Source organism: Myotis daubentonii, chromosome 7 (assembly GCF_963259705.1).
Source record: "Myotis daubentonii chromosome 7, mMyoDau2.1, whole genome shotgun sequence".
NCBI classification, from domain to species: domain Eukaryota; kingdom Metazoa; phylum Chordata; class Mammalia; order Chiroptera; family Vespertilionidae; genus Myotis; species Myotis daubentonii.
The window spans coordinates 41,516,415-41,539,030 of NC_081846.1; the positions used below are offsets into that span (position 1 = coordinate 41,516,415).

The 22,616-nt window shown below is 40.4% G+C and overlaps 1 protein-coding gene across 12 annotated transcripts in view; it reads right to left on the bottom strand.

Annotated features, from left to right (window-relative positions):
• Window positions 1–22,616, bottom strand: part of OSBPL6 (oxysterol binding protein like 6) — a 176,834-nt gene that overhangs the window by 119,379 nt on the left and 34,839 nt on the right. The window contains exon 2 of one of the 12 annotated variants that reach the window (XM_059703959.1): window positions 5,212–5,314. The exons of the other annotated variants lie outside the window; for them this stretch is intronic. The gene's annotated coding sequence lies outside the window, so the exon portion shown is untranslated. The remainder of the gene's footprint in view (window positions 1–5,211; window positions 5,315–22,616) is intronic. 12 annotated transcript variants of the gene reach the window in all.

Sequence of the window (22,616 nt, forward strand, 5' to 3'; positions counted from 1 at the left end):
TTTTAGTCATTAGTTTATGTGTGTCATGAGATGGAAAAAGTTGAAAATTGCCGAAATAGCATAATGAATGCAGATGAATTAAAACACATCAAATATGTTTAAATCCTTAAGTTCATGACTACCTTTGAAAAAAAAATTGGCAATATTTGGAGAAGGCTAGCTAACCATCTCATTCTTAAACTGATTAAAAAAAAAAAAAAAAAAAAAAAGACGGATTCAGCCTTTATCCCACTTTTCTATGACATGCTATACCTCAGGGTAACTGAGGCCTTGATTCAGCCATTTCCCTTTGTAGAAGCATTCCAGCTAATAATTAAAGAATTTTAGAAATAGAAGACTACCATTCTGTATCTCCTAATGAATGAATGGAATCTGCCAGTGATCATCAATGGGTAGATTACCAGAAGCCAGTCACATCCTTCAAAAGTTCCATATGAGAAAATGAATAACCCAATATTTACTCAAACTTACCATTAACATCAAAGGGAATAAAGTCAAAGCTAATTTTGCCTTTGGGGCTCCCTGCTTTCCAGTAAGTTAAATAAGTAATTCAGAAACATCAGTGTCTAAACTTCTTTAGGAAAGAAATTGTTGCTTGTCAAAGGAGCCAGAGGCACCTACAAATTAGTCCATCCTTGGGTTCACTGCTCTACTGATGAGCCTTTCCTAATGACATTCTTTCACATTTCTTCCCTAAAATTAAAAGGAAGGATAATTCTGCCCTTTTTTGGGTCTGTGTTGTCCTTCTCTAACCTAAAATAGAGATTATTGAGTTAAAGGATTCAAAGAAAATTTCCTACAGAAGAAAAACACATTTGGATCTAATTCTACTGTTGAGTCCTCACTGATTTCTTTGAAATGAAATGAAATTAAATTAAATGCAAGCGCTGGGTACAGTAATTTAATCACCATTTTGATCATTTCTCTTCTACTTAATTAGCAAAACTGAGCCATTAAGTAATATCATTAACAATGACGAGACGGGCAAATGGCTTTCTGAATCTTAAAATTATCGATACTTGACTTTAAAAAATTAGCACAACCTCAAATGGAGTTTGATCAAGAGGACTCCAAAAACATATAGCAGAAATCAGTAGAGGACCTGAGGGGTGAGGATGCATCCCTAACAAGTAAATGCTCAGCCAGCTACAGGAAAATTATTTCATGGTGCTGCACCTCTTCCAACCACCCACTGCCCAAAGAGAAACAGCTCTGTCACTGAGGAGATGGAGCCTGCTTACATAAAGGAAAACTGCTCACCTCTCCACGTGAGCTCAAGCAATGATGAGATGAGGCCTGAGTCTGGGTTTTCCTGGTATCATTCAGGGAATCATCTTTCTGAAACTATGAAATGGTGATACAGCTCTGGTTTCAACAAACAGCACTGAACTTTGGGTCACAAGACTATAGCTTCATGGCCATAACACTGAACAAAGGAAGCCACACTGAGGGATTCCATTCCTATGAAGAGTACTAATCTAGTCTATTCTAGTACTAATCTCAGGTGAAAAAAATCAGAAAAGTTACCTAGGGAGGATGAATGACAAGATTTTCTGGGAGACGGAATTATCATAATGGGGTGTTACATAGGTATATCCACTTGTCAAAACTTTATAGTAAGACTCATGCTTTTAAGTGTATGTAGAATTAAAAAAAACACACACAATAAAAACCATCATCATCGTTATGTGGGGGTTAAGAGCTGGTAAAGGTACGGATGATGTAAGATGGCAGAATATTGGTAATTGTTCAGGTTCAGTGGTGGGTGTATGGGGTGGGGGTCACCACACTACCCTGTTTACTTTGTATATGTTCGTAATTTTCCATGCTAAAGGTCTTTATAAAAGCCTAGACCTTTAATCCTCTCTCCACTACTTAATAGCTATTAGGTCTCTGGGCAATCTCAACCTCTCCTAATCTTATTTTATTCATTTGTAAATAGTAAATAATCATCCCTAAATCTGTCACTCAAAACAACCATGGTTTGTTAGTAAATATCAAGTGAAGCAATGAATACAAAAGTAACTTTTGAGCTGTGAAGTAATCCTATATAATAAAAGATTAATATGCAAATTTTCCCCTCAACCTGGAGTTTGACTGGGAGTTTGACCAGGGGGGAGGGCCAGCCAGCCAACCACCTGCACCCCCTCCCCCCAATTGGCCTTCCCACCTCGATTGGGGTGGGACGGCCAGACCCCACCTGTGCATGAATTCGTGCACCGGGCCCCTAGTATATAAATATAGCATGTTAATAATAATAATAATAATAAAGATTTGTAATTACTATTAGACCACATTCCATACTATGAATGTTTGAAGACATCATTCATATAGTTCTTTCAACAAAAATAAGAAGGGTACATATTCATTTTTCAATCATTCCTACCTGAAAAAATAGCAATAGAACTGATAAGTCAAAAGTATGGATAACACAAATATTATTTATATTTAGTTACAAAGTATACTATATGATTATTTTGCATAATTTCCTAATAATGCAAAAACATAAGCCTTTAGAGAAAATTTGAGTGCCTTGTGTATACACCAACTTGATGGCTGAGAAAAGATGCCTGAGAGCACACTCCAAAAGGAAACTGGCTTAAGAGTTTAAATAATGTAGACATATCACATGTTCAAAATTAAGAATCAACTACTATAAAAATCCACTTTTGGAAGTCTATCCAAAATAATGTTCATGAGTTCACATATAATCACAGTATTACAGATAAGAACCATTGAAATTCTTAATGCAAATTGATTATCCTTAGAAATTAGAAAGCTAGATTTCTAAACATTTGACTCTCTAATGTTATAGCTCATATATATTCAACTCAAGGAAGCCTAGTGGACATATGAATCTTTATTTTATTTTTTTAAACTTGTCTGTTAGACTAACTCTAATGAGTTACAACTATCACAAAGTACAACTCATACTGAGAGACAGAGAAGAAGAGGGAGGGAGGAAAAGAAGGAGAGAGAGAATGAGACAGAGAGACACAGAGAGAGATTCAGGTGTAATTCTACTCTAATGTCCAAGTCTAAACCCCCACAATCAGGGTGTACCCTAAAAAGACAAATGAGGTGGCCTGGTGTGCTGTTGCTGGCCCAAGTGTCCAAGTAAATAAGCATGCCAGAGGGATGTTTAAATGAGCACATTTCTAGTTCAAAAATATATTGTAAGACAATCATTTGTTACAGAGAACAAACTGATGGTTGCCAGAAGGGAGGAGGATTGGGAGGCTGTGAAAAAAGTGAAGGGATTAAAAACTATAAATTGGTAGTTACAAAACAGTCACAGGGAACATAGTCAATAATACGGTATAATTATATATGGTACCAGGTGAGTACCTCCATTACCAGGGGGATCACTTTGTAAATTATATAATTGCCTAACCACTATGCTGTACACCTGAAACTAATGTAAAATAATATTGAATGTCAACTGTAATTGAAAATTAAAAATTTTTTAAATAAACATCAAAAGGGGGAACAGGAAAAAAAATCACTTGGATATTCTTTGGCATTAATCATACTTATCTTCAAATAATAGGTGTATCTAAGTGCCTACTTGCAACATTCCAGCTTCTTGTAAAACCCAGTTTAAGGGAACACATTCGTTCCATTCAGCTCCATCCCGGCCCACTAGCTCTGCATGGAATGGCGGGTGCACTCCTGGTACACTCCTCCCTGGGGAACTTCAAATGCCAGTCCGTTTTGTTCCGCATGCCTTCCCTAAAGAGTACCAGCCAACCCTGCCCACTGCTGGGTCTCAGGATGGCCGGAGAAGACGATCTGAACCGCCATTTATGAAATTACTAAACAAAAATAAGATTGAAACTGCTCATTTCTTATTCCTTTGTTATGGTAGAGCCCATTACACAACACTGCAGCGAAAGGGCTGGTGACTTCAAGAAAAATCACAAGGCTTCAAGCTAAAACCCCCATTCCAGCTATCACTCTGGTAGTAAAACCTTCACAATTTAGTTAAGTTATAGTCTAAGTTTACATTTGCCCGTATAGTCTGACATTTCCTATCAATAAAATAGGTCTTTTCTCTGAGAGGCTGTGCTGCTTTCTCTAAACACCAACTCTTTGCTTTTTCCCTCTAATACATCACAGAGCTGTATAGCCTTCTTGCCATCAAAGAGGAAAGCTCCCCTATTCCCATGGAGCCACATCACTGCCCATGTGGCCCACCGAGTCAGGGAGCTGTGCATTTCAACTGCTTATCCCAGACTCTGGTTGCCCCTTCTCGTGGCAGAGACAGGCATCAAGGTCAAACCACAGAAACACTCAGGCTTGAATGGATTCCAAGGATTTTGGACCAGATGATCTGCCAAGGTCGTTTTTAACTCTAAAGTCCCATCATTCAGAAGGAAATACTAAGAAGTGGGAGAACAGAGGAGTTTGATGAGAACCCGGCGCTTGAAAGGAAGCTGTACAGGATTTCAGATTGAACCATTTCTCTGTCACCCCCTCCCCCAAATCACTTCACCTCATCAAGCCTGTTCCCCGTTTCCTCTAAACCCAGGCCCTGATATCACACTGTGATATGAAGGAGATGAAAGTAAGGGGCTGTTTAATTGGTAGGTAAGCCTCAAGACAACCTCTGCAGTATCCCACCACCCACTCAATGGAGCGAAGGCTTTATAGAGTGTCAGCCAGTGGAGGGCAATGGTATCAGCTACCTCCCTGAACATCTGTTCCGGAGAGCACCCGAGAGTGCAGAATACCAGAGCAGGCCCCAGAGCGTTTCACAGTCACCTGAGGGCACTGTTCAGGAATACTGATAACCTGAAGCCCATCCCAGGTCTACTGGTCTAAACTCTCTGGCAGGGGCCTGGAAATTACAATTTTTAATAAGCTTCCCAGGTGAGTGCTAGGATTTGTAAACAAGCATATTCTTGTTGGCACCATAGCTTGTCTTTCTCAATTTTCAACTAGTGTGCTCACATTGGGTTGTCAAATAAAATACAGGACATCTAGTTAAATCTGAATGTCAAATACACGAGGAATCTTTCAGTATAAGTATGTAATGATTTGTTAAAATCTGAAATCCAAATTTAACTCGGCATCTTGTATTTTATTTACTAAATATGAAAACTCATAGTGCAGCTGTGCCTTTATGCCCTAGCCGGTTTGACTCAGTGGATAGAGCAATGGCCTGCAGACCAAAGGGCCCTAGGTTCAATTCCGGTCAAGGGCACGTACCTTGGTTGCAGACTCCTCCTGGCCCCGGCCCTGGTCAGGTCTCATGCAAGAGGCAACCAATAGATTTGTTTCTCTCTGTCTTTCCCTCTCTCTTCCACTCGCCCTAAAAAAAGTCAATGGGAAAATATCCTCAGATGAGGGTTAACAAAAAAACAACAACAACGATAAGAACATACCATCATATCCACTTTTGATTCACTAGTTCCAAATTGAACACACTTTGGAGCGCATAAGATATAGATAACGCAGCAAAATAGGAAAATGAGTATGATGATATTACTGGGAAAACCTCGATTTTCCCAACTATGAAATGAAAAAGGTTGCACAGGATCTAAAATTCCAATAAATCACTGAATTGTTAACAAGCCTATACCTACATCAAATGTAATCCTGAATGTCTGAAATTTTCATGTTTCCTGGAAGAAGTTTCCTCACAAAAGAAAATGATCAACCAACTCAATTTGCCATCCATTTCTACTTCAGAAGCAATTCCTGAAACCTATGGTCTCACAATTCATCAACAGTGACAACTTGTACTTGCAGTGGTTTGAACGTTCTCCAATACTTGCCACCTGGATTCTGAACACAGTCCATTCTCTCAGAGACATTCAAGGATTGTGGAGAAACTAGTGGCTTCATACTGATCACATCAGGGGCCATGATCACATGAGGTGACCCCTAATGTACTGTCTAGCTAACACTCATATTATTTTAGTGGAAGACCCCAAATTATTCTAAGACAGAGTTGTGCCATAACCTCATCAGGCCAAGAATGAGGGAACAGCAGACATCTAATCCATGCTGACCAAAGACAGTCTGGAAGTATTAGCATTAATTATAAGAAAGGGGGTAGGATTTACATCTCTTTGCATAGCTAAATGTGGTTCAATTCAAATGGCTTCATGATGCAGCTATCTGTGATATAGATGGCATCTAACTCAGATCCATGTGTTGAACAAAGACCACTGAGTTCCCCTCTAAAATCTGAGATTAGGCATTGACCACATGAGAACAAATGTCTCCCTTTTTTGGTTTGTTTCATCCAAATCATCTTCCCTGCTTTAAATGTGTTTATTTCAGCAATTATGCTAATTCCATCAGCACACTAAGGCCATGGTTCAAATCTTGCCCTCTGCTTACTTTATAATAGAAGTTTTATGGGACTACAGCTGTGCCTACTTATTTATGTACTGCCTGTGGCTGCTTTCACACCACCACAGCAGAGATAAGTAGTTGGTGACAGACCGTATGGCTCATGAGCCCCTAAATATTTATTATCTGGTCCTTTAGAGAGAAAGTTTGTCAATCCCTACTAGAAATTAATAACATTAACACTATATTTAAAAAGAAGAAATGAACTGATAACTTTCAAGACTCTACATCTTTTTGGCAACAATTTTAAAAATGGACGGTGGCTTTCCAATCCAGTAACTAGCAACCAACCACTCAGCCCTATTACCTTCAAGAGCCCAGGAGAATTTGTGGTGCAGTGGCTTATATGGACAAGTGCAGTTTCAACAGAACACTGCTCTTCAGCCTCAGATATTCTTAAGAATCCAAAGGACAAACACACGAGCATGAACACATGAGAAATCCCATATTTTTCTCCTCAGAGTCCTGCATTTCAAAAGGGGAAATTACACAATAACAAGCACACTCACAGGACGGTTGCCACCACCATTATTTGTGGTCTGACCAGGAAAATGCAGTAGAGCAAGAATACAGAAACTGTCTCCATTTGGCACCAGTGCCTCCGAGGGCACTGTCGCTGGTATGGGAATTCAGAATTTAAAACACAGTTCTTCTGTCACCCCACTGCTTTAAGCAGGAAGAGTGCGTGATCACAAAGAACAACCATCTTCAAAACCGAAACAAATGTGAGCCTTAAAAGATCCCAACATAGGTGCCTTGGAGGATAGATTGGCTTGCCAGAATGACATATTACAGTTTCTAAGAGGCGCTTGCTGAATACTGTACTGCCTCCTCCGCAGTGATCAAGCATGAAGGTCCTTCCTGCTCCCACGGAAAGCCCTCGTAAGCAGAAATGGCACACTCGCCATTAATGAAATTGTATGCCCTCAGAAATTAAACGCAGGTATTACTCTAGTTGAAAGGAGGAGGAAGAAAACCCATAGTAACTGTTGCTAAGTTTAACAATATTGACAGTGTAGATGGCTTACCAAAACTGTAAGAACTGGGTCTAATTCAACACTTCAACCCTTATTAGGGACCAGTGGGGTCTCCCACTAAGACAGAAGGAGAGCTGTGGCTCTTTCTACCCTCCACTGATTCTTACTCCTCCATTATGTATCGTCTTCCACGCCCTGTGCCCTCCACTCCCTGTTTGTTTGAAGGTGGGTCCCTTGCCTGAAGTCCTTAGCTCCCACTGGACAAACACAGAGAATCAAATACACATCCATACCCCTGGATAGGAGAAAAATCATTTCAGCTCATCTCACATCCCGTTGCAGCCAGAGCTCAGTATGATTGTTTTCTTTTATTTTTTACTATTATATTTTTATTGATTTCGGAGAGGAAGGGAGAGGGAGAAACAGAAACATCAATGATGAGAGAGTGTCACTGATTGGCCACCTCTGCACATCCACACTGGGGATCAAGCCTGCAACTCAGGCAAGTGCACTGACTGGGAATCAAATGGCAACCTCCTGGTTCATAGGTCAGTGCTCAACCACTGAACCACACCGACTGGGCTGTGTTTTCATTTTTTTTAATTTAACTATTTGATGAATGTTTACTATGTACCAGGAATTATGCTTAAGTTTGAGGTTCACGGTGAACAAAACTGCTACAGCCACAGTTTTCTCAGGGCACTGAGGGTAGGATGGGGGTAGATATCAGATAGATAATCCCAGTCTAAGGTTATATTATAAGAGAGTCCAAGTCTAGCCCTATCCGGTTTGGCTCAGTGGATAGAGCGTCGGCCTGCAGACTGAAGGGTCCCAGGTTCAATTCCGGTCAAGGGCATGTACCTTGGTTGCGGGCACTTCCCCAGTAGGGGGTGTTCAGGAGGCAGCTGATAAATGTCTCTCTCTCATAATGTTTCTAACTCTCTATCCTTCTCCCTTCCTCTATGTAAAAAATCAATAAAATATATTTTTTAAAAAAGAGATAGTCCAAGTCTAAGGCCATATGTCTATAGATTGTGTTCAGTGCTGTGAAGGTGAAGAGCAGGAGTTGGAAATGTAAGGAGGAATCCTCATTTCTATCAGGATCTGAGAGGGCTTCTGCTCTGCGAAAGTGACAGGACAGACCTAGAGGGAATTGTACTAAGTGAAGTAAGTCAGACAGAGAAAGACAAAACCACTTGTATGTGGAATTTCAAGAACAAAACAAACACAATTGAAACATAGAACAGAGAACAGTCTGGTGGTTGCCAGAGGGGAGGTGGGTTTGGGTGGAAAGGTGAAGGAGGTAAGAAGTAACTATTACAGAACAGAAATGTAAATTACAGCATAGGGAACATAATTAATAATATCATAGTAACAATGTGTGGGGCCAGGTGGTTATGAAATATCAGGGGGATATGACTGTCTAACCACTCTGTGTGTATCTGAAACTAATACAGAATAACATTGAATATAAGCTGTAATTTAAAATAAAATGAAATGAAACCGTAAAGAGGAGCAGGCGTTATTCAGGTGCAGGCCAGAGCTGAGGAGTATTTCAGGCAGAAGGAATAGCAGGTGCAGAAGCTCTGAGGAAGAGAAAGGGTGGCCTAGTCCAGGGAAGTGAGGTGCGGCTGCGAGGGGAAGCAGAGCCTTCTAAATCAGAGCAGGGATTTTTATTCCCTCTGACTACAATGGGAGGCTGTGAACAACAGGCGTGAAAATTATATCAGCATTTCTAAAAGACTATTGGGAGGACTCCATGTGAGGGTCAAGAACAGAAGCAGGCATGGGTTAGGAGTTGTTGAGGCAGGAAAGGAAGGTTTTGGGGGGAAAGGGTGCAGTAGGAGTACAGAACACTGGCATTATTCAAGATCTATTTGGAAGGTAGCATCCCCAGGAGATATGACAAATGAGGGAGAAGGAGGTACCAAGGACGTCCCTCAATTTTCTGGTCTGAGTTGCTGGTAGATGGCGCACGGTTTACCAAGGTAAGAAGTACTTTGGGAAGACGCTGTAGGGCAGTGGTTCTCAACCTTCCGGCCCTTTAAATACAGTTCCTCATGTTGTGACCCAACCATAAAATTATTTTCGTTGCTACTTCTTAACTGTAATGTTGCTACTGTTATGAATCGTAATGTAAATATCTGATATGCAGGATGGTCTTAGGCGACCCTGTGAAAGGGTCGTTCGACCGCCAAAGGGGTCGCGACCCACAGGTTGAGAACGGCTGCTGTAGGGTAAAGTACCAAACATTCCATTTTATACACCACACAGCATGTCTGTAGTGGGTAGAGTGAGGTTACTAGCTAGTATGTAAGCTTCTGTGCCTCTGTTTTCGTCATCGGTAACGGGAATTATGGAAGAACCTCTGCGCTGTTGTGATCGAATAAGCTGAAGCATGTGTAAAACACTGGGCATGATTACTACACGTAGGAATCTCAACAAAACGCCAGCAGCTACGGTTACTATTTGGTGCCTGAAGTTTGAAATGTCTCCTGGCGACTGTAGCAAAGATGTCCAGTAGGCAGTGAAGTAACTGAGCTCCTTGGCTCTCTCCTGCTGGAGAGAGAGGGAGGAGGAGAAATGTTCAGGGTCTGAGTATGCTGCTATGAGATTATGAATCAAACATCTAGTTAGAGGTTTTATAATAGCAACTGAAGGTTTACTTATAATTTGGCTAAAAGCTCAGTGTCTGGGTGTCAACAGCATATAAAAGGCACCTGAAATTGTGGAAAATAAAACAATTTGATGCAAACTGAGCCCTGAAGAAGAAAAATGGAGAGGTCAACGAATGAGCCTAAAGAGAGGTCCTTAAATTCAAACACAAAACAAAGATGAAAAGTCAAAGGAAACTAAATAGACAGAGAAAGGTGTTATATAGTTTGTTATATTTCTACAAACAGAAAAATGTGGCAATCAATCTTAAAAGAAGAGTTAGTAACTCCTTTTATATCAGACGTGTATAAAAGATATATTTGCAAGAATATTCACTATAATGCTATACTAGTAAAAATGACCTAAATCAACAATAAAAGACTGATTACCTAAGTATGGCACATTTATTTAAAGAAAGAAATTTATAGCTGTTAAATATCATGTCACAAAAGATTTAGTAGAAAAATGTTCACATTTTCTTGGTATGTCCAAAACCTAGGCTACAAACTAGGACACAATATGATATTCTGTTTAGAGTTGATTAGTCTCTTCACACCCGCCCTCCCCACTTCACATGGACACAGACAATAAATAGTGCAGTAGGCGTGGTGGGGAGCAGAGGGGCTCAATAGGGGATAAAAACAGAACATCTGTAATACTTTCAACAATAAATTTAAACATATAGCAGAGAGAGAATAGGAAAAAACCATCATGGCAAACAATACCAGAAAATTAACAATAGTTAATTCTGGATAATATGATTTCAGGTGATTTTTTTTTTCTTTCTTGTACTTTTTTGTTTTTCAAACGTTGGAGGCTCAAATTTCCAAACACAAAGCTCAGGAGAAAGACAGAGACTGAAGACTTGATGCAAAGGTCTCCATCACCCTCCTCACAGTAGGAGGAACCTGACACTGCTGTCGACAGAGTGACATGTCCTGGTCCTTCTTCAATGAAGCAGAATCCTGTTCCCTACCAGTGACGGTCCTTTACTAACCTTAAAACAACTGACATCAGGGTTACAAATCAGATTATATTCTTTGTTGATCTTCAACAATATGCATCAACAGAGTATCACACACACAAAAATTCATTTCATCGTAAAAAGATAAAGCCATGCAATCTTTCGGTTTGGAAATATTTATATACTGTCACACCACAACTGGCCCTGAAACTTTCAAAGAAACATTCAGCATTTTCAGAGGACCATCACTTTCCGACACAGACTTTTGAATATTATCATGAAAATTTACATCACCCCTGTGCTAAACCATAAACAAGCTCCATGATAAGGGATTAAACTTTCTCTGAGACAAGCAAAAGAACAGGGTCTCCTTATATTCTGGTACGTAGCATCTGCAATCCCTACCAAGTCCTTTCTGAGTCTTGGTTTTCTCACCTAACAGTGGGGAGAACAGACCGGCCGGTGTAGCTCAGTGGTTGAGCATTGATCTGTAAACCAGGAAGTTAGGGTTCGATTCCCAGTCAGGGCACATGCCCAGATGACGGGCTTGATCCCCAGTGTGGGGCTTAGAGGAGGCAGCCAATCAACGATTCTCTCTCATCATTAATGTTTCTATCTCTCTCTCCCTCTTCCTTCCTCTCTGAAATCAATAAAAATATATTTTAAAAAATAAATAAATAAAAGTGGGGAGAATATAACTCTCCTTGCAGGAGCTTTCAGGAGGACAATGGTGGCTGCATGGGTCCAAGTCTCTCTATTCATCCTCCCCCAAAAGACCACAAAAATCAACAGGAAGGCCAATATCACAAGCCCCGAGCCATTTAGCATCCTTAGGGACAGAGAATACCCTAAATTTCAAGCTCCCTCTGAGTGGAGAAATAAACACCGATTTCCAAAAGCGCTCCTGCTGCTGCAAACCATTAGTGGGTGTGAAGAGGAGGAACTCCAATGAGCAGGAGAACAGGGGCTCGGAGAGGACTTCCATGAGGCATAGACAAAACCACCCAAGGAGGGAACGTCCTGCACTAACGTCGGAGACCGAGCTGGTAGTTCTCGGCACAAGCTACGTGTAAAGGGAAGGGCTTGATGGTGAGAGAGACCAGAGGCCTCAGAGCTGCTTCTGGAAGAGAAAACTATAAAGAGAAGGAATGGTTCATGGCACTGAAGGAAGAGGGACAAAATAAGGATAAGGCACAAACTAAGGATAAGAAAGAGAAACAAGACACACCAGATCCTTACCAAATATCCCCACCACCATCATCCACTAAGGAAACCACACCTCACTGTTTCGACAGAAATGACAGTCCCTGAACTAAGAAGAATGCCCACGAAATGCCTAGAAATTGAAAAATCAGAACAAAACTGAACAACTGCTGAAAATTCTTCCACCAAAACACTATGAAGCAAAAGAAAACTATAACACAGCAGTCCAAGCTAATTAAACATCCTCACACAAGCAACTGGGAAATTAAAAAACATCTAGAATCAGGAATAGAAAAAAGTAACATAAGAAATGGACAAGAACAAAAAAGGAAAAAATGCAGTGAGAGCTGACTGAATTCAACAAAGAAAATTAAGAAGAATACACAAGTATTTCTTCTTCCAAACTGAAGAATAAGTTATGAGATGCCCAAGAAAAGAAAGATTTAAGTTGAAACTTAGTAAGGGGCATAGAGGAAATACAAAAAGCAGGAAACAGGAAAGAGTTGGAGGTGTTTGGGAAATGGTGAAAAGTTGAGCACAAGATAGCATGGGGGCAGGTCACAGGGAGATAACGTTGACAAGCGAGAACGGAACCAGATTTATTCATCCCACAAATGTTTCTGAGTGTCTCCTGCATGCAGGGCACTGGTGCCAGTGACTGTGAGCAGAACTGGCTCTTGCCCTGCAGGGAAGACAAATGGGAGTCGGGACCTTTAACCAGGAGAGTGATACAATCAGATTAAATTGAGAGGGAGGTAACTCTAGAGGCGAAATTAAAGACTTTCTGGAGTGAGTCAAGACTGAAAGGGAGGCTAATTAGGAGGTCATAATAAATCATTCTGAGATAAAAGCATCAAGGTTTCCTGATGGCCCCATATGAAGACGACACCAAGGCTTCTATTTTGGGAAACTGGAGAATGACTCCATCACAGACGGAAAGAATTTCTGCTCCGTGTGGGGCGGTGTGATGTGATATATAGAGATTGGAGCCTCAAGGGTGTGGGCCCTGGAGATCTTGGAGGTGGTCGTCTTCCTGGGGGTAGGAGCAGCTGCTGGACATGAGAAACAGCCCCCGGATGACTCAGTTCTTGAGCCTCCGAGCGCCATGAACAACTCGGGGTTTCCACATTTAAGGGGCGGAGAGGAGGAAGAGCAGCAGTAGGAATTCAGCCAAAAGAGAAGGCACCCTGAAGCTGCAGAGGAAATTTCTGGAAATGTGGCTGGTCCACAGAGGCGGACTGCCTGGGGATCCCGGAGAGAAAGGACTGAAAACAGGAACTGGGCCTCTGACGATCTTACTGACACACAGTTTCAGGTTGAGGATTGAATGGCATTCATATAGGAGATTTGGAAACACTCCCACGGGGAAAAGAAGAAAGGAGGTAGAGAAAGACAATAGGTGACATGTGACACAGAAGGGAAGCTGGATCATGGGACAAACTGGGAGTGGAGAGACAGGTGAGAATCAGAACCACAGAAACGTGGAGAAGAGGATATTACTGATGGAATGGGAGAGGAAAGGGCCAGGGTCTGGACGGAGGCTACAAAGTCAGCTTTCAGGGTCTCTTCTAAAACGGTGACTGAGAAATGTGCAGGCTCTGTGCAGGGCGCCACAGATCAGCATCCCAGTGGCATATGAACGTCTCCCCTTCCTCTGAATTCCTATAGGGTGTACTCTTAGGCTGGGGGCTTAGAGTCTAAGACCAGGCTTCATGTGCCAGGTCTGCCACTTATCACCTATATCTCTTTGAACACATCATAACTCACCTGAAGCTCAGTTTTCTCATCAGTAAATTGGTCACACACATCTCTGAAAGGTTCGGAGTGAGCTGGGGTTGCGCACCTATGACATGAGGCCATAATGTATCAAAAGAGATGTTATTTCAGGCACCTGGGTGCAGGTGGGCTGAAACTGAGAAAGGCATCAGCAAAGAGAGCAGGGAGAGATAGGTTTTTATTAATTTTTGCTGGCTGTAAGCCGCTCTGCTGATGTAAGAGTCCAGTCCGTCCCTGATTCCTCCCAGCGTCAGATGGCTAGTGGTTATTTGGGCTATGCAGTGCTCAAGGCTGCAAGCTTTCTGCAAGATATTTGCCTAGCACAATGTTTTTCTCTGCCTCGTTTTACTTTCTTTAACCCTTTCAATCTCCATCTACTTACCTCATAAGGTTGTTGTGAGGCCCCAAAACATAGTACAGTGGGGCCTTGACTTACGAGTGTCCCGACTAACGAGTTTTTCGAGATACGAGCCGTCTCTCGGCCAATTTTTTGCTTTGAGTTGCGAGCTAAAATTTGGGTTACGAGCCAGCTTCAGATACCCCACTGCTAGTTGGCGCAGCGAACGTCACAGTGAGCGCCACAACATCAGCCCAGCATCATGTGTCATTGTAATGGTGAAAATTGATTTGACATACGAGTAATTTGAGTTACGAGCTCCGTCACGGAATGAATTAAACTCGTAAGTCAAGGCCCCACTGTATGTATATGGATGCACCTTGAAGACCAAACAGCCCTATGCATAAATTGCTGGATCTAACTATCCCACTTGGCCTTGTTACCACTAGTGGTAGTATCTGTTCCACCTACATGCATCCCACACGAGGTCTAACATAGTATTTTGCACAGGTGCTACCACATACGGACTTGGATTAAGCACCAGCCTCCTCTTCATGAAAGACATGTGCCTGAATTGTTTATATGTCCCATGCCATGACACAGTGAAACCATCATACTTAAACCCGCACTGGATTCCCAGCCTGATTTTAGTAAGACTCCTAGCAAACAACAGAGTCCAACACTTTGTAACAGCATTTTCAAATGAGCAGAAGTGCAATTATGAAAAGGCTGCCATATGTTTGAGTCAATGATTTTTTTTTTTAATTAAGAAGAAAACAGTAAGAAATTATGTTGCAAGCGCACTGAGCCATTGGATCTAGAAATGGCATCTAGAAAAAATCGACCATCCTGGCTGAGCAAGGAGGCACGCACTCCCCATAGAGCTCCCTCAGGTCGACACCCACTAGCAGTGGAAGACACGCAAGAAGTTGCTGCAGTCAAATCCATCCTGTCACTTCACAGATGCACCCCTGTTACCCCTGAAAGGGAGCACACTCTCTGCAAAATACACTTTAATGTGGCCACCACCACCCTACTCACCACTCAATCAAAACCTTTTTATTACAAAGATAATATGGCATCTGTATCTTAGCACTTTGTGGGGAAAAATAACACATGTGGAGAAAATATTTTTCTTCGCTCCCAAAGCAGCAAATTATTTTTGCTCTTCTACACAGTATTGCAAAGCTCATACATTTTAAAGAACCTAGATAAGTTCTTTTTTCCATCTGAGGCAAGTCTCAGTAGTGATTTAAAATTAAATTGTTAAGCAAGTGTCAGGAACCATGAAATAAGCATAAGTGGTAATCTCTCTCTGAACACAAACACAGGATATGCAGAATCACATGGGCCTCCCAAAATATACAGTAGTAGCACCAACTACTGAATGTCTTCAGGAAAGCTATTCACTACCTTTAACACTCAAGGGGAAAATGGCAGAAATGTGATACTATTAATATTCTCATTTTATAAAAAGACATTCATTTACTCATCCGTGCAATATATTGAGCTCCTATTATGTGTCAGATACAGTGCTAGGAATTGGGGGTATGGTGTTAAACCAAGCAGACTTGTCCTTGCTTTCATAGCCTTATGGTCTAATGAGAGAGACAAAAAATTAAATCAACAGTTAAACATATGACTACAAATATTAAATTTTAGAAGGAAAGGAACATGGTATAAAAACAAACAAACAAGACAGAGATCTAACTTATCTTGAGAGGAAGAGAAAGCTCCTCAGAGGAACTAGGTTAAGCCAAGACTGAGGCCCAAGGGGGAAGGGACACTCTAGAAAGAGGGAAAAGCATGTGCAAAGGGCCTGAGACTAGAAAGAGCTGGGCATTCCAAGGACCTGAAAAAAGACTGGCAGCTTTTGAGTGGAGTGTGCAAGGGAAAGGAAGGCATGGAATGAGGTGGTAGTTGTAGGCAGGAGCCAGATAATTCAGAGCCAAATAAAGGATTTGGGTTTTGTTTTCATTTTCCAAGTACAATGGGAGGGTGAGAGACTTTAAGTAGAGCAGTGACAGGATCAGATTTGTATTTTGAAAGAACTGATGGAGGAGCAGAAGAAATAGAAAAGCTATGGCAATGGAAATGGGAGAAGGGGATGAGTTTGGGATATATTCTGGAGATGAATGGATGGCACTGTTCAGTATTGGGGGGGGGGGGTGTGAGAGAGGGAGAGAGAAATCAAAGGTGATCTGGGTTTCTAGCTGGAGCCACTAAATGGAGGGCGATGTCTCATGCAAAGACAAAACACAAAAGGAGGCACAAGACTTCATTGAAATAGCGGATCAAAAGATGGCCTTTGAGACCTTCAGATGGAAGTGTCAAATAAGTGGCAAGATCAAATAAAACAAATGTAGCACATGTGCCATTGCACTCTTAGGGTCTAGAATAGTAGCTCAACCCAGTAAAGGTTGTTCAGTGTTCCTTGAAGGAATTGTTCCCACCCTCTCACTCACCTCCACAGCCTATTCCCACGCTAAGGAGCAGGCCAATGAGATGGGGATTCAGGGCCTAGAACTGTGAATAGTGCTCACCCTCAAGTGCGGCGATTCCATTCTGAGAAAGCAGAGAAGTCTTTGTAATAAACCAACTACACAGGCTTAGAGAGTTTATACGTTTTTATGTTATCAATTTTATATATCTTTACAAATGATATACTTATATAAAATGTATTAGTAAAATATATTACATATGAATATAATTGCAATGGTTTTATAAATAAATTTTATATAAAAAATACAAGTACATTTTTGAAGGTTTTATGCATACATATATTGTGTATATTGCTTCATAGCTGTCTTGTAAAAAGTCTTAAAATTATAACTTTCTAATGTTTAAAACGGGGTTTAGATGATTATTAAGCAGGTTCATCTACCATTTCTTTGATAAAAACTTAAGGCATCAATGCTATTCACATTAGGGCCAACTGGTAGTATTTTTGAGAAGCAACATAAGATGGTAAGAAATCACTAACCAAATCAACCACTGATTCATGGTTTCAGGTTGAAAGGGATTCCTAATCTATATCTGGGTTGAATTTTGTTTTTTCTAAACAAATTGCCATGATTCAAAACTCTTAGTTCATTCAAAACTTCCACTGGTATGAATAAGAGCAAAAACTGCAGAAGCAGACTCACCAGGCTTGATTTCTGGCAGGGCGACATTTAACACCAGCGAGACTGCCAAATAAAGAGATGACGTCACCCACGTCTGCTGATTCACAAGGAAAGGGGGCAAATAGGAGGAGGAGACAGTGAAGCCAAGAGAGATGTGGGAATTGTGACTACATTTTACTGGAAAGTGGCTGCTGAGCTAGACAACTAACTGCTCAAAAGGTTGCTGTAGCCAGTAAAGACATAAACGGTAGCTACTTTGTGAACGTGATTAGAAGAGTCACATAATATTGGTTAAGCCAGCAAGTAAAAGGCAATTTTAGGTGTGAAAGATTGAGACCACATGTTCCCTTTTCTTTCTCTGAGTGTATATTTTCCACATCTAGCCCCTTAAAAACATAGCTTCTCAATCACACTTTCACAGATATACTTTAAAATCATCTTAAAGCCACTCCGTCCAATGCAATCATGTTAACTTTGCACAACTTGGTCAGACATCTTTTGAAAAGTCACCAATAAAACTTGTAAAATGGCCAATATACAATATGTGGCAACATAATTTCTAGAATACAAATGTATCTAATACTCTGTGTCTTAACTGCCTGGGAGCATAAATTTCTACCATAAATATGCATTCATGCAGAGGGCTGTTAGTACAATTAGGATAACAAATCAAAATGAATTGAATATTTAATCATAAACCATACCATTTTACAGAACTCAATCCCTAAAGTGAAGAAAAGCAAAAAAATGAATGTAATCTATGTTATCATATCAATAATTACTTCTTGACTACCTACTACATATAAGTAATTGTGTGAGACACAATGGGTAAGGTGGTTGATTATTGAATCAAAATTAGGACATTGTCTGAGAAGTATAAAGGAACCCGTGGGGACAATTAGTAATGATACTGGTATAAAAACAATAATAGCCACGGTAAACAATGTTTACTAAGTAATTAATATGTGGCTGGTTCTCAACTAAGCTTTTTTTAAATTATTACTTTTAATTATGGTAAAATTCACATAACATAAAACTTACTATCTAAACCATCATTGAATACTGTATACAGTGCAGTGGCATTAAATACATTCATAATGTTGTGCAACTATCCCCCTCAGAACTCTTCGTGATGCAAAACTAAAACTCTGTACCCATTAAACAATAACTCCCCATTCCCTCTCCCTGCCAAGCCCCTGATAGCCACGACTCTACTTGACAATTACGATTTCCTAAATAGCAAACAATATAGTTCTACCTAAATCCACATGTTTACAGGGTATCTTTTTAAATTATAATGAAGACTCAAAATAAAGTGCTCTTACATTGCTGTATAACTAAGTATTCGCTCTGGATTTTAAAATATTAAGCATATTAAATTATTAACATTTTTGAGAGAAAATTTTCACTTAAAATTTTAAATGCTATTTTAATCTTTGCTAAATTTCTATTTCCTATGTACTATAATACTATTGTATGAGTATAAAATGTATTAATAAATATCCTATTTTGGATATAACATGCCCCAAAGCTTTTTACTGAAATGGTATAAAAAGATTAGGAAAATACATGAATGGGCATCAGTGAAGGAGGGAAAATAAGGAGTTTGTTTCTAAATATGTTAAAATAGATCGAGTGCAGTACAGAAGATCAAGTGGAGATATCCCAAAGGCAAAAGGACGTTTAATCCTGGAGTTCAGCTGAGACTTGGAATCTATATTTAGAAGTCGTGTACAGAAAGGTGACCAGAAGAGACATGAGAAAGGATGAAACCATAAAAAAGCACACAGCAGAGGCCCACACAGAGGGGAGTCCCTACATCTGAGAAGGACAGGAGAAAGAAGACCTAAAGGAGACAGACAGAGAGATAGGAAGAAACCCAAAAGAATACGGAAAATGGATAACATAAAATGAGGCCATGGTGTCAAAAAGCTGCAGAAAATTAAGGAACTGAGAAAAGGCCACTTGTTGGATTTGGCTGCCAGTAAGTCATCTTGGTCCCCTGATCGTTGTCTGGTCATGGGTAGTGTCAGAGGCCTGACTCAGGACGGATGGAACAGTGAGAAAGTGGAGATAAGGAGTGAGTGGTCCCCAGGGAAACCTAGTTACAATGGGAATGAAAAGAGTAGTAGGAAGGTGATGGATGGAGTGGCTTGGTTGAAAGAAGAATTTCTGAGGTAGTTTGTTCTCAACTGGGGGCAATTCTGCCCCGTGAAAGGCAATTCTGGGAACGATAAAGGGTTGTCATGACTCCAGAGTGCTACTGTCATCTAGTGAGTAAAGGCTACAGTTGCTGCTAAACATCTTGCAATATACAGCACAGGCCCTACAACAAAAAATTATCTAGTGCCCCATGATGACAATGCCCCAAACATCAATAGTCAATAGTTGAGAAATCTTATTCTAAAGGATCAGAGAGATCTGAGCATTTTCATACAGTGAGAATTACTAAATTAAATTACAAAAGGGAGGGATATAATGACAAATCAGGGTCTCACAGGAATGGGAAGACATGATTAGGGGCAGAAGTAGATGAGTGAGTGTTGGAAAAGAAAAGACATTTTCAAGTTTTTTAAAACTGGAGAAATGAAAGTGGAGACAATAAAAAATGCAGAGAATTGGAGATCAAAAAGAAGAAAGCTGAAAGAATGCATATCTGATGGCCTTGATCTCCTTAGAGAAGAAAGCAACAAAAATTCTGGCACATATGTGCAAGAATTTCTTTTACATGTATACTTAGGAGTAAAAAGAGGGAAATGTGACTGGTTAACTATGAGGTACTGTGGGAACTACAGTGGAGCCTTGACTTACAAGTTCAATATGTTCTGTGACGGAGCTCGTAACTCAAATTACTTGTATGTCAAATCAAAAGTGAACGAGTGAGACACGTGATGCTGGGCTGATGTTGTGGCGTTCACTGTGACGTTCGCTGCACCAACTAGCAGTGGGGTATCTGAAGCTGGCTCGTAACCCGAATTTTAGCTCGCAACTCAAAGCAAAAAATCGGCCGAGAGACGGCTTGTATCTCGAAAAACTCGTTAGTCGGGACACTCGTAAGTCAAGGCCCCACTGTATTTCCCAAGGTAGCTATGCCAATTTAATAGGAGGTATGAGACCCTCTGGACCTCCATCTGCCTTCACACTTGATATTATTAGACTTGTTAGTTTTTCCAACTGAATGGATATAAAATAGCATCTCATTGTGGCCCCGAGCTGCATTTCCCTCCCCATCACAAATGATGTTGAATGCTTCTGATACATTTCTAGGCCATATGTGGCTCCTTGTCTGTATCTATAAAACACCCATCTTTCTAGTGGGTTGTTCATGCTTTTCTTCTTGATTGGTCACACTTTTTTGTATAAACCATTAATCCCTTCATATTTTGTGTGCCTCATATAATGAACCTCAAGTACACAACACCACGCTTGAAAAATGATCAATTCATGACCAATCTTGTTTCACCTATATCCCTCTTTCCCCTCTATTCCCACAAATTATGCTGAAGAAAATCTCAGGTGTCATATAATTTCAATACAGCTTCTTTAGATAAACAAAATTCTTAATTTTAATATAGTCCAGTTAGTTCATCTTTTTTTATATTATCTTTTTGTATCTTAAGAAATCTCCTCTGAAGACTAAAAAAAAAAAAAAAAAAAAAAAAAAAAACACCTTAGAAAAACCTAAGACTTTTATCCTGAAAGTATTAAAGTTTTCTTTCTGACATTTAAGACTTTCATCCTTCTGATTTTTAAAAATGTGGTATGAAGTAAGGATGTTTTCATCTTTTCCCCTACTGATAACCATTTATTCTCAGCTCCATTCACTGAACAGCCCTTCCTTTTCCTACTGATCTGACATATCACAGTTCTGTGTGTATAGGAATGTTATGAACTGAATTGTGTTCTTCCTAATTTCATATATTGAAGCCCTAACCCCCAAGTAGCTTTACTTAGATATAGGGCCTTTAAGGACGTAACTAAAGTTAAATGAGGCCATAAAGGTATGGCCCTAATCCCACGGGACTGGATTAGAGGAATCACTGGAGATAACAGAAAAGGCCACATGAGGACTCAGAGAGAAGGTGAGCACTGTGCTCACATCTGCAAGCCAAGCGGAGAGTCCTCCCCGGAAACTAACCCTGACATTGCTTTGATCTTAGACTTCCAACCTCCAGAGTTATGAGAAAATATATTTGTTGAAGCCACCCAGTCTGTGGTATTCTACTATGACGGCCTTGGGCAAACTAACATGGCATGTTTCTGGGCTTTTATTTATATTCCATTGGTCAATTTATCTGTCCCAATGCCAGTACCACACTAAATTTCTCTAACTTCATAACAGGCCTTGATATATAGTAGGGCAAGTCCCTCCTCCTTACTCTGACCCTATAAATATTCTTAAGGTAGTACTCAGATTTAATTTATTCTATAATAGAACATCTCTCACCTGTTCTTCTCTGTATACCTGTTGCATTTTATTGGCACTACCATGCTATCCAGTTTTAGATTATTCCCCATACATGTTCCATGGGCATTGGTTTCATACTTAGTATAAGGACCAGTAAACATGTTGGTCGCAGAGGAAATAATGAAACTGTTACTTTGTGGCTACTAATGAGGGCAGAAGTGGCCACTCCCAGTGCCTGAGCTATAGCAAGTAGGGAGCTGAGATTCGTGACATCTCCTTTCCTTCCACTTTAAAATAACAGGGCAGAGTACCCAGCACTGGAGAAAGAGGATTAACTGTTTCATTATGAAAATGCACTATGGAGGTAAAACATTTACCCTGAAAGAGCTAGGAAACAGTCATTCCATCATTTACTCAAGACAGAAATTTTACTACATGACAGGCACCAGGCTAGATGCTGGAGAAATCAAGACAAATAAAAGGAAGTTCATCCCTGGAAGGACCTGAAGTCTAAAGGGGTAGACACACGTGTAAAGAAATAACAGTAATTATAGAATATGCACTAGACTCAGTGGAGCACACACATGGGAGTAATCAACTGGGAAAACCATAGGATTGCTTGGTGTCCCTGCTCAACTCCTATAATAGGCATTCTTTTATAAATACCTTCTCTTCCAAATGCTTCCAAAGTGCAAGGGGAGCCTTAAAGAACAGGGAAACATGTGCACATTGTGCTGGTTATTTTCCATGTGGCCCTCCCCAACCCAGACCCATTATACAACCTTCTCTGACCTTGCCTGGGCTCCAG